Source organism: Rhinatrema bivittatum, chromosome 2 (genome assembly GCF_901001135.1).
Source record: "Rhinatrema bivittatum chromosome 2, aRhiBiv1.1, whole genome shotgun sequence".
NCBI lineage: Eukaryota > Metazoa > Chordata > Amphibia > Gymnophiona > Rhinatrematidae > Rhinatrema > Rhinatrema bivittatum.
Genome location: NC_042616.1, coordinates 780,233,640 through 780,242,797, shown reverse-complemented (window position 1 = coordinate 780,242,797; position 9,158 = coordinate 780,233,640). Strand labels below are relative to the sequence as shown.

Below are 9,158 nucleotides of genomic sequence, written 5' to 3'. Positions count from 1 at the left end.
GAAATTGGAGGTGATTCATTTTCCAAAGACTGCTTCCCATATATAGGGCCAGTTGTACTAAAGGTTTTCTTTTCCCCATTTTTCTGATTTCAATAGGTCATTTAAATGCATGTACATGGGTGGGTTTTTTTTACCCATGAATCTGGCAAGCAATTTCCTAAGAACACTATGCACATACTTTTTTCTTTTGAAAATGCGCTTGTGGGGTCAAAAGCACATGCAGACTTTGCAGTTCCTTTTTCTGTGGGAGGAAAGGGAGAAGAGGTAGCCGTGCAGATGTGGAAATGCCATTCTTCATGTCTACCTTACTCCTCTGACTTAAACACACCTTCAGGAAAGCTGAAAGCACGCACGCCGTAAGCCCTGAGGGTGGCATTCAAAGCCTGCATGGGGGTTTCAGTTTGGAAATGAGCTTGCAGGGGCAACTTGTCCACGGTTACTGCGCACGTGTACTTTTTATTCACTTTGAGGACGACCTGAGTAAATCAAAGCTGAGACTAAACAAGAACTCCAAAGCTCTCCTGGAAATGTCCCAGCAGAGGATTGAAACAGCGGAGTGGCCAGAGCCGCCCTTTCTTTTATAACTTGATTGTATTTGATTATATGAGTTAATGTTATTTTCGAATTGAATATAATACATTCTTCTGAATGCAATAAAAACACCTAGTTCCCTGTACGTACTAGGATCAGTCCAGACTGCTGGGTTATGCCTCCTCTCCAGCAGATGGAGTCAGAGAGAAAACTGAAAGCACCCCCTAGATATACTGGTGTGCCACCTGCGAGCCCTCAGTATAATCTCTGACTCCAGCAGATTGAAAGGCATAACCTGCGGTCCTGGCCTGGTCAGTTTGTCGATACTGGGAAAAAAACAAAAAACAAACAATAGGAGACGCTATGGTCTGTTATTGCGGCCGTCCACAAGGGAGAGTATTTGGTTTCTTTGGACCTGACCGAGGCGTATCTTCACATCGGTATCCGAGAGCATCATCAAAAATATCTGAGGTTTATGGTGATGGGGTATCATTACCAATTTTGTGCACTTCCATTCGGGCTAGCGACCGCTCCGCGAGTATTCACCAAGGTTCTCGTAGTGGTTGCGGCTTCCCTTCGTCATCAAGGAGTCCTTGTACATCCCTATCTAGACGATTGGTTAATCCGGGCGAAGTCGCAAGAGTCTTGCAAACGGGCGGTTGCCTTGGTGGTGCGTCAACTCCAGTTGTTGGGTTGGGTAGTCAACTTCACGAAGAGCCGACTCGAACCGACCCAACAGTTGGAATTCTTGGGCGCTCGGTTCAATACCCTAGAGGGCAAGGTTTTTCTCCCACATCAACGCATGCACAATCTCATGGCACAGGTGCGGCGCCTGATGGACCTTCCCCTTCCTACGGCTTGAGATTATTTAAAGGTCATTGGTCATATGGTGTCTACTATGGAGATGGTGCCGTGGGCTTTTGCGCATATGTGGCCATTACAAACAGCGCTTCTTTCTCGTTGGGATCCCAGGTCCGAGGATTACGGCCTGGAATTGCCTTTGATGGAACCGGCCCGCTCCAGTCTCTCCTGGTGGCTAACTCCCGGCCATCTCCTGCAGGCAGTGGACCTGGAGCCTCCGTCCTGGATAGTGGTGACGACGGATACCAGCCTCTCCGGCTGGGGGGCAGTCTGTCAGTCCCAAGCAGTCCAGGGCACCTGGACAGTGCTCCAGTCCACTTGGTCCATCAATCGCTTGGAGACCAGAGCGGTGCGTCTAGCCTTGCGCCTCCTCCTTCCGATCGTGCGCGGCCGAGCGGTCCGAATTCTGTCGGACAATGCGACTACAGTGGCGTACATAAATCGGCAAGGCGGCACGAAGAGTCGGGCGGTGGCGACAGAGGCGGCATTGTTGATGAGCTGGTCGGAACGACACTTGTCGCGCATCGCGGCCACCCATATAGCTGGCGTGGACAACGTGCAGGCAGATTACCTCAGTCGACAGCATCTAGATCCAGGAGAATGGGAACTGTCGGCAGAGGCGATGCATCTCATCACCCAGCGTTGGGGGATTCCATGCTTGGATTTGATGGCGACTCGGCTAAATGCGAAAGCGGTGCGTTTCTTCAGCCGAAGACGAGAACACGGGTCAGAAGGAGTGGATGCGTTGGTGCTTCCGTGGCCCCGTCGAATCCTCCTTTACGTGTTTCCTCCGTGGCCCTTAGTGGGGAAAGTGTTACGGCGCATAGAGGCTCACCGAGGCATGGTGATTCTGGTAGCTCCGGAATGGCCGCGTCACCCGTGGTTCGCGGATCTCGTCAACCTGGCGGTCGACGGTCCACTACGTCTGGGTCATCTTCCCAATCTTCTCCGTCAGGGTCTGGTGTTTTTCGATCTGGCAGATCACTTTTGTCTGGTGGCCTTGCTTATGAGCGGAAGCAGTTGAGGAAGAGCGGTTATTCGGATGCTGTTGTTTCTACTCTCCTTCGGGCACGCAGGTCCTCCACTACGCTTGCTTATGCTAGGGTTTGGAAGGTTTTCCACGACTGATGCACTGCGCTAAGTATTGCGCCCCGACATTCGTCCGCGGGTCACATCCTTTCTTTTCTGCAAGATGGCCTGAAGAAGGGGTTGGCGTACAATTCGCTTCGAGTTCAGGTAGTGGCGCTGGGTTGCTTAAGGGGCAAGATCGACGGGTCCTCTCTTGCGAGTCACCCCGATGTTGCACGGTTTTTGCGAGGTGTTCGGAATTTGCGACCTCCTGTGCGGGTTCCTTGTCCTTCCTGGAACTTGAACTTGGTACTCCATGGCCTGTGTGCGGCACCTTTTGAGCCCCTTAAGACGGCTTCGCTAAAGGATCTGACTCTCAAAACGATTTTCCTAGTGGCCATTTCCTCTGCCCGTCGTGTTTCGGAGCTGCAGGCTCTTTCTTGCAGAGAACCGTTCTTGCGAATTTCCACGTCGGGAGTCTCCTTACGAACCGTACCTTCCTTCTTGCCTAAGGTGGTTTCATCGTTTCATGTTAACCAGACGGTAGAGTTGCCTTCTTTTTCGGAGGAGGAACTACGGTCTTCTCAAGGTAAAGACTTGAGGCGTTTGGACGTCCGTTGAGTCCTCTTGCGCTACTTAGAGGTTACCAATGACTTTAGAAGGTCGGATCACCTTTTTGTATTATGGAGTGGACCCAAGAAGGGACTTCAGGCGTCCAAGACTACAATCGCACGCTGGTTAAAGGGCGCTATTGAGTCCACCTATATCAGTTGCGGTAAACCTGTTCCGGATGGGCTTAAGGCTCATTCGTTGCGTTCACAAGCGACTTCGTGGGCAGAAAATCAATTGGTCTCTTGTCAAGAGATATGCAGGGCGGCCACTTGGAAATCCTGGCATACGTTTTCCAGGCATTATCGTCTGGATGTCCGTGGTCCGTCCGCACAGTCCTTTGAGAGCAGCGTGATTCGAGCGGGACTCTCAGGGTCCCACCCTAGTTAAGGCGGCTCGGGTACATCCCAGCAGTCTGGACTGATCCTGGTACGTACAGGGAAAGGAAAATTAGTTTCTTACCTGATAATTTTCGTTCCTGTAGTACCAAGGATCAATCCAGATGCCTGCCCACAGTTCTGGGAGTCCACTCGTCTTTTAATATTCTTCATCTGCAGATTATATTCACTAAGGGGTAGATTTTCAGAGCCCTGCTCGCCTAAATCCGCCCAAAACCGGGCGGATTTAGGCGAGCAGGGCCCTGCGCGCCGGGAAGCCTATTTTACATAGGCCTCCCGGCGCGCGCAGAGCCCCGGGACTCGCGTAAGTCCCGGGGTTCTCGGAGGGGGGCGTGTCGGGGGCGTGTCGGGGGGCGGGCCCGGTCGTCGCGGCGTTCCGGGGGCGTGTCGGCAGCGTTTTGGGGGCGGGTACGGGGCGTGGCTACAGCCCGGGGGCGTGGCTGCACCCTCCGTACCCGCCCCCAGGTCGCGGCCCGGCGCGCAGCAGGCCCGCTGGCGCGCGGGGATTTACGTCTCCCTCCGGGAGGCGTAAATCCCCCGACAAAGGTAAGGGGGGGGTGTAGACAGGGCCGGGCGGGTGGGTTAGGTAGGGGAAGGGAGGGGAAGGTGAGGGGAGGGCAAAGGAAAGTTCCCTCCAAGGCCGCTCCGATTTCGGAGCGGCCTTGGAGGGGAACGGGGGGAGGCAGCGCGGCTCGGCGCGCGCAGGCTATACAAAATCGATAGCCTTGCGCGCGCCGATCCAGGATTTTAGTGGATACGCGCGGCTCCGCGCGTATCTACTAAAATCCAGCGTACTTTTGCTTGAGTCTGATGCGCAAGCAAAAGTAGGCTGATCGCGCTTCTTTTAAAATCTACCCCTAAGTTTGGAACAGTTTTAATGGTAAGTTTGGTGTTCTTTACTGTTGTACTGTACACTCCTTTGTGTTGTACTGGTTATACCTGGTTTTCTGTGTCATACAGGCAGTTTCTATTTGATCTATTCTTAAAAAAAAAAAAAAAAAAAAGGGGGAGTACAAGAAATTTTTGGGGGTATTGTCGGAAGTGGTTCATTACTTCTGCTTTGATATCACATATACTGAGGGCTCGCAGGTGGCACACCAGTATATCTAGAGGGTGCTTTCAGTTTTCTCTCTGACTCCATCTGCTGGAGAGGAGGCATAACCCAGCAGTCTGGACTGATCCTTGGTACTACAGGAATGAAAATTATCAGGTAAGAAACTAATTTTCCTCTCTTCATTAGGACCCAGCAAAGACACGACATGGTGCAAACATCAAGGTGGGACTTAAACAGTTCTTGGATGCCAGGCTGATTCACTTATCTCACCTAATTATGTTTTATTTCATCCAAGCACAAACCACATGTTTAAAGTGACAATGCAAACAGAAAACATCAATTCCCAGCTTATGTTCAGCAACCCAACAAAACTTTAAAGCTGTTACCACATCTGAGGACAGGCCAACGAACAGTGAAATAGCATATACCATTTTGGGAAAATAAAAATAAAAATAAATATTCAGAGCTAATTGTTCCTTAAGACCCAATGGGGACATTGAATGCAAATGGTAAATCCACAATTTTTCTCTTGAACAGTGTGATCTCTCTATTACCACCATGTGGAAGGGGTTCAATCATCTTCATCGGCCATATTCTTGGGCCAAGGTCAAGATTCTCCTTTTATTTAAACTGGTTACCTGGGGTGTGTATACTTCTTCATATTGTGCCCCTTTACTAAAAATGCAGGTTGAAGTGCAAGACACTGCCATCAATAAAACAATGAAAGGTGAACCAGTTAGAGGTAAGAACCCATCCTTCTGCCATCTGGAGAGGTTCATGGAATGACTAGTGGGGGATTGCTGTGGGGGGGATGGTGCTATGACTGTTGAGGGGATTGCAGGGTGCGGTGGTGTCAGAATGATTATGGGCCCATTAGGGTTTTTCTTGAGTGCTAGGAGAAATGCTATTGGGTGGGGGTGGGGGAGGTTAAGGGCTAGTGTTTTGGGTTAGCACACTAGCCCCTTAATGCCACCTTTCTCCATAGATTTAATTTTGTACAGTCAGCAAACCAGCAAACGTTTGCTCCATAGTGCACCAGGTTGTGAACAGGGAAAAATTAGATAATGAGCTCATTATCATCTTATTTGAATCATTTAAATTTGTGGTCACACTACATTTTAGCACAGCCGTGATCACTCACAGGCCGATTCAGTAAAAGTCGCGGGAGATCGGGCGAGCGCCCGCTCTCCCGGCGCGCACACAGGTCACTCTCCAGTGTGAGTGATTCAGTATTTAAATGAGGGCCCGCGGTAAAAAGTGACGGCTGTCAGTGAGTTTGACAGCTTTCGTTCAATTTTGCCGGCATTGGTTCTCAAACCCGCTGACAGCCACGAGTTCAGAAACCGGACGCTGGCAAAATTAAGCATCCGTTTTTTTTTATTTTTAATTATTTTTTACTTTGAGACCTCCGACTTAATATCGCCATGATATCTACCTTTGGGTAGGTGCTAATTTCTGAAAGTAAAATGTGTGGCTTGGCTGCACATTTTACTTACTGAATCGTGCGGGAATATCTAATAGGGCCATCAACATGCATTTGCATGTTGCGGGCACTATTAGTTTCGGGGGGGTTGGACGCGCATTTTCGATGCGCTATTACCCCTTAATGAATAAGGGGTAAAGCTAGCGTGTCGAAAACGCGCGTCCAAACGCGGGTTAACAGTGTGCTCCACCGGAGCACACTGTACTGTATCGGCCTGTATATTAGGTATGGGTTTCCATTAGTGGTCATTAGTGCATGTGCCAACACAAATAGAAGGCACACTAATGATAGTGTTAATTAGTGAATTGGCCCCTTAGAGTTGGTTTTGGAGGCAGACTTTTTTTTTTTTAATCAGGAATTACCTTATGAATTGTAGGTCTTAAAAAAAGATCCCACAGCCTTTTGTGAACAGGCCTGTCTTAACTCTGACACATTCTCATTCTTATATAGAATGAGAACAGTTTTCATTGCGTTCGTAATAAGGATATGCTTTCATTGAGGACATTGAGGAATACAGCACCAGCGGGACAGGAGCTACTGGAGATTGCTCCTGCACCATGAAAACTCCACAAACTGGGTAAGAGGCTGGGGGGAGAGATCCAGGGTTTGGGGTGGGAGAGTGAGTTTTGCTTTGTTTTAGTTTATTGTGGTTTGTGCAAGACAAACAAAAACAACAGCAGGAAACAAAAATGGAAAACTTCCACCAATGAAACAAACCACCAAAATGTAAAACAATAATCCCCTGCACATTCCTAGTATGTAATTGGGTTACCTGGCTAGAGATCCCTGAGTGAAAATTGTCCCTGTGGAGCAGATAAATATACCTACTTATTTTCGCTATGTGAAAAAGGGTTGAGCCAAGGCTGGGGAACAGATCAGGGCAGGGAACCTAGATGTGTAGTTAAGTTTATTATATTTATTTAAAATAAACAATCAAAAACTATTTTAGCATCAACATATGTCAAAATAACAGACACCAATATAGGCATTCATTTAACCAACAGACATATTCAGCAACATTATCCCTGAGATAATAATAAATACAGACAGGAACATCCCAATAAAAATCCATAATGGTTCTGGCTATATAAAATATATTGGTTCTGTGAGAAGTGTTTAATGGGTGATACATAATTCTTTTAATAAAATATATTTTTTGTATGTATTATAGTTACAACGGAGTATGGGACCATTTTGCATCTCCTTTGAATTGACAAATATATGCTTTGGAAACTAATACATCACAAGAAGCATTGAAGAAAATATACTTCAAAAAATTCTCGTAATGGTTTATGTGATAATCTGGGGGATAAATAACAAATATATTGAATTTATAATTCCACAGCATACAAAGTAAAACATTTTTTCCCTGAGGAAGCCTGTTAAGTCAGGCGAAACGAGAAGTCTCGTCGGGAGCAACATAAAAAAATATTAGTGGATTTTTTGAAGACAATGGTTATGGAAAGCTATATTTGGTGATTGTTTTTATATGTATGTTTATTATAGTATAATAATGGTGTATAGGGATATATAGACGCACTGAATATGTACTTTATGAATGAGTGGTGTGAATGGTATGAGTATAAATGTGATATGATGTAATATGTTTTATTGAAATTTTATACATGTGCATATGGTCCACGTTTAGGGGTAATTAATGTATGTATAAAGAACTGTAAATTAAATAAAATTATGGTGGCATTATAATTTTGCCGAGTGTTCCTCTGATGTTGATATATGATCTATATAAAATCAAGCACAGTCCAAAATGATTTTACATTCAAGATCTTTAGTAGACTCAAATGTCATAGTAAAAAGCCATGCCTGTTACTTTTTTTTTCTAATCTCAGGGTTTCAGGAAAGGAATTCCACAAAGTAGAAGCTATGCAGGAGAAAAGTTTCTTGCTAGCATCCATTAGACTAATCATCTTTAAAGGCAGTACACAAAGAAGATGATCCTGAGAGGAAAATAATGCTTGTTTGGGTGCATAATGCCCCAAGTAGTCCCTAAGATATTTGGAATTCCACTAGTACCCGGAATATTAATGTAAGGATTTAAAGTGTGACTCTATCAGAAATTGAATGTCAATGAAAGCTTCGTAGGGCTAGACTGATAATGGTTTCTCATATGATTTTCAAATCTATGTGTGGTTTTTGTCCACCCATTCAGCTACCAAACGATTTATTGATTGATTGATTTAAAAATACTTCTAGGCCACTTCCCCGGCCTTAAACAGGTTGACCAAAGTGTTGTACAATAGATCAACATATATCAATACATAAATATCACAACAAGCAATCACAAAAAATTAACTATAACTACAAATGAACATACCCAACAGCACACCAGTACCAGCAACTATTTGCATTCTCAAAAACAAGAGCTACCTAGATAAAGCAACTGCAAAGTGTGTGGGTACCTTTGTACCCTTTATTTTCAAAGGGATAATAGCTATGGACTTTATCCTCTGAAAATCAACTGTATGGTCTACAGGTACAAGAGTACCCATGCAACTTGCAACAACGCGGGCAATTGAATCTTTTAAGATGCACAGTCATATCTGTGAAATCAGCATGAATGATAGCAGACAGCATAAGCTCTGCAGGGGGTTTATATAATGAAAAATAAATGACTGGCACAGATATTCACTTCCGAGCAGGACTCGGTCACGGCGCTTTGATTAGGAAGTAATTACAATAATAGACTGGAGCATATATTTGAAGACATCTTTGAAGTGTTTCTGCGTGAATCTTTCAATTTTGTGGGTATTAAAGAAGGTCTTTTTATCTTTTAAAATAATCTGCTAATTTATTCGTTTTCTGCAACTGTATGCTATGCAAGCATGCTTATTATCTGGAAGAGTTTGGGAGAGCAAGTAAAAAGAAAAGAAAGGGAAGGAGAGACTATATCCAGTTTGTGCTACAAAGTTAAAGGTGAATTTTAAGAGCCTGGCATGTGCCAAAACTGGGAGATACGTGAATATGTCAAGCTGGTGCACGCTGAGCAAGTTTTAAAAGCCCCCCAAGAACAGGTGTATCGCCCGCTGCACGCACAAATGAAAAGTTCCAAACAAGGAGCGGAGCATGGGCATTGTCTGGGTGGGGCATGGGTGTTCCTGGATTTCAACTTCAAATTAGTGAGTAAATTAGCATG

General features: G+C 45.7%; 1 long non-coding RNA gene across 1 annotated transcript; it reads left to right on the top strand.

The window, feature by feature from the left end:
- The first annotated feature begins 4,480 nt into the window (after nt 1–4,480).
- On the top strand, nt 4,481–7,693 carry LOC115086287. The gene is made up of 3 exons (XR_003855208.1): nt 4,481–5,263; nt 6,455–6,581; nt 7,176–7,693. It is a non-coding gene; the product is annotated as an uncharacterized LOC115086287 (long non-coding RNA).
- Nucleotides 7,694–9,158: the final 1,465 nt, after the last annotated feature.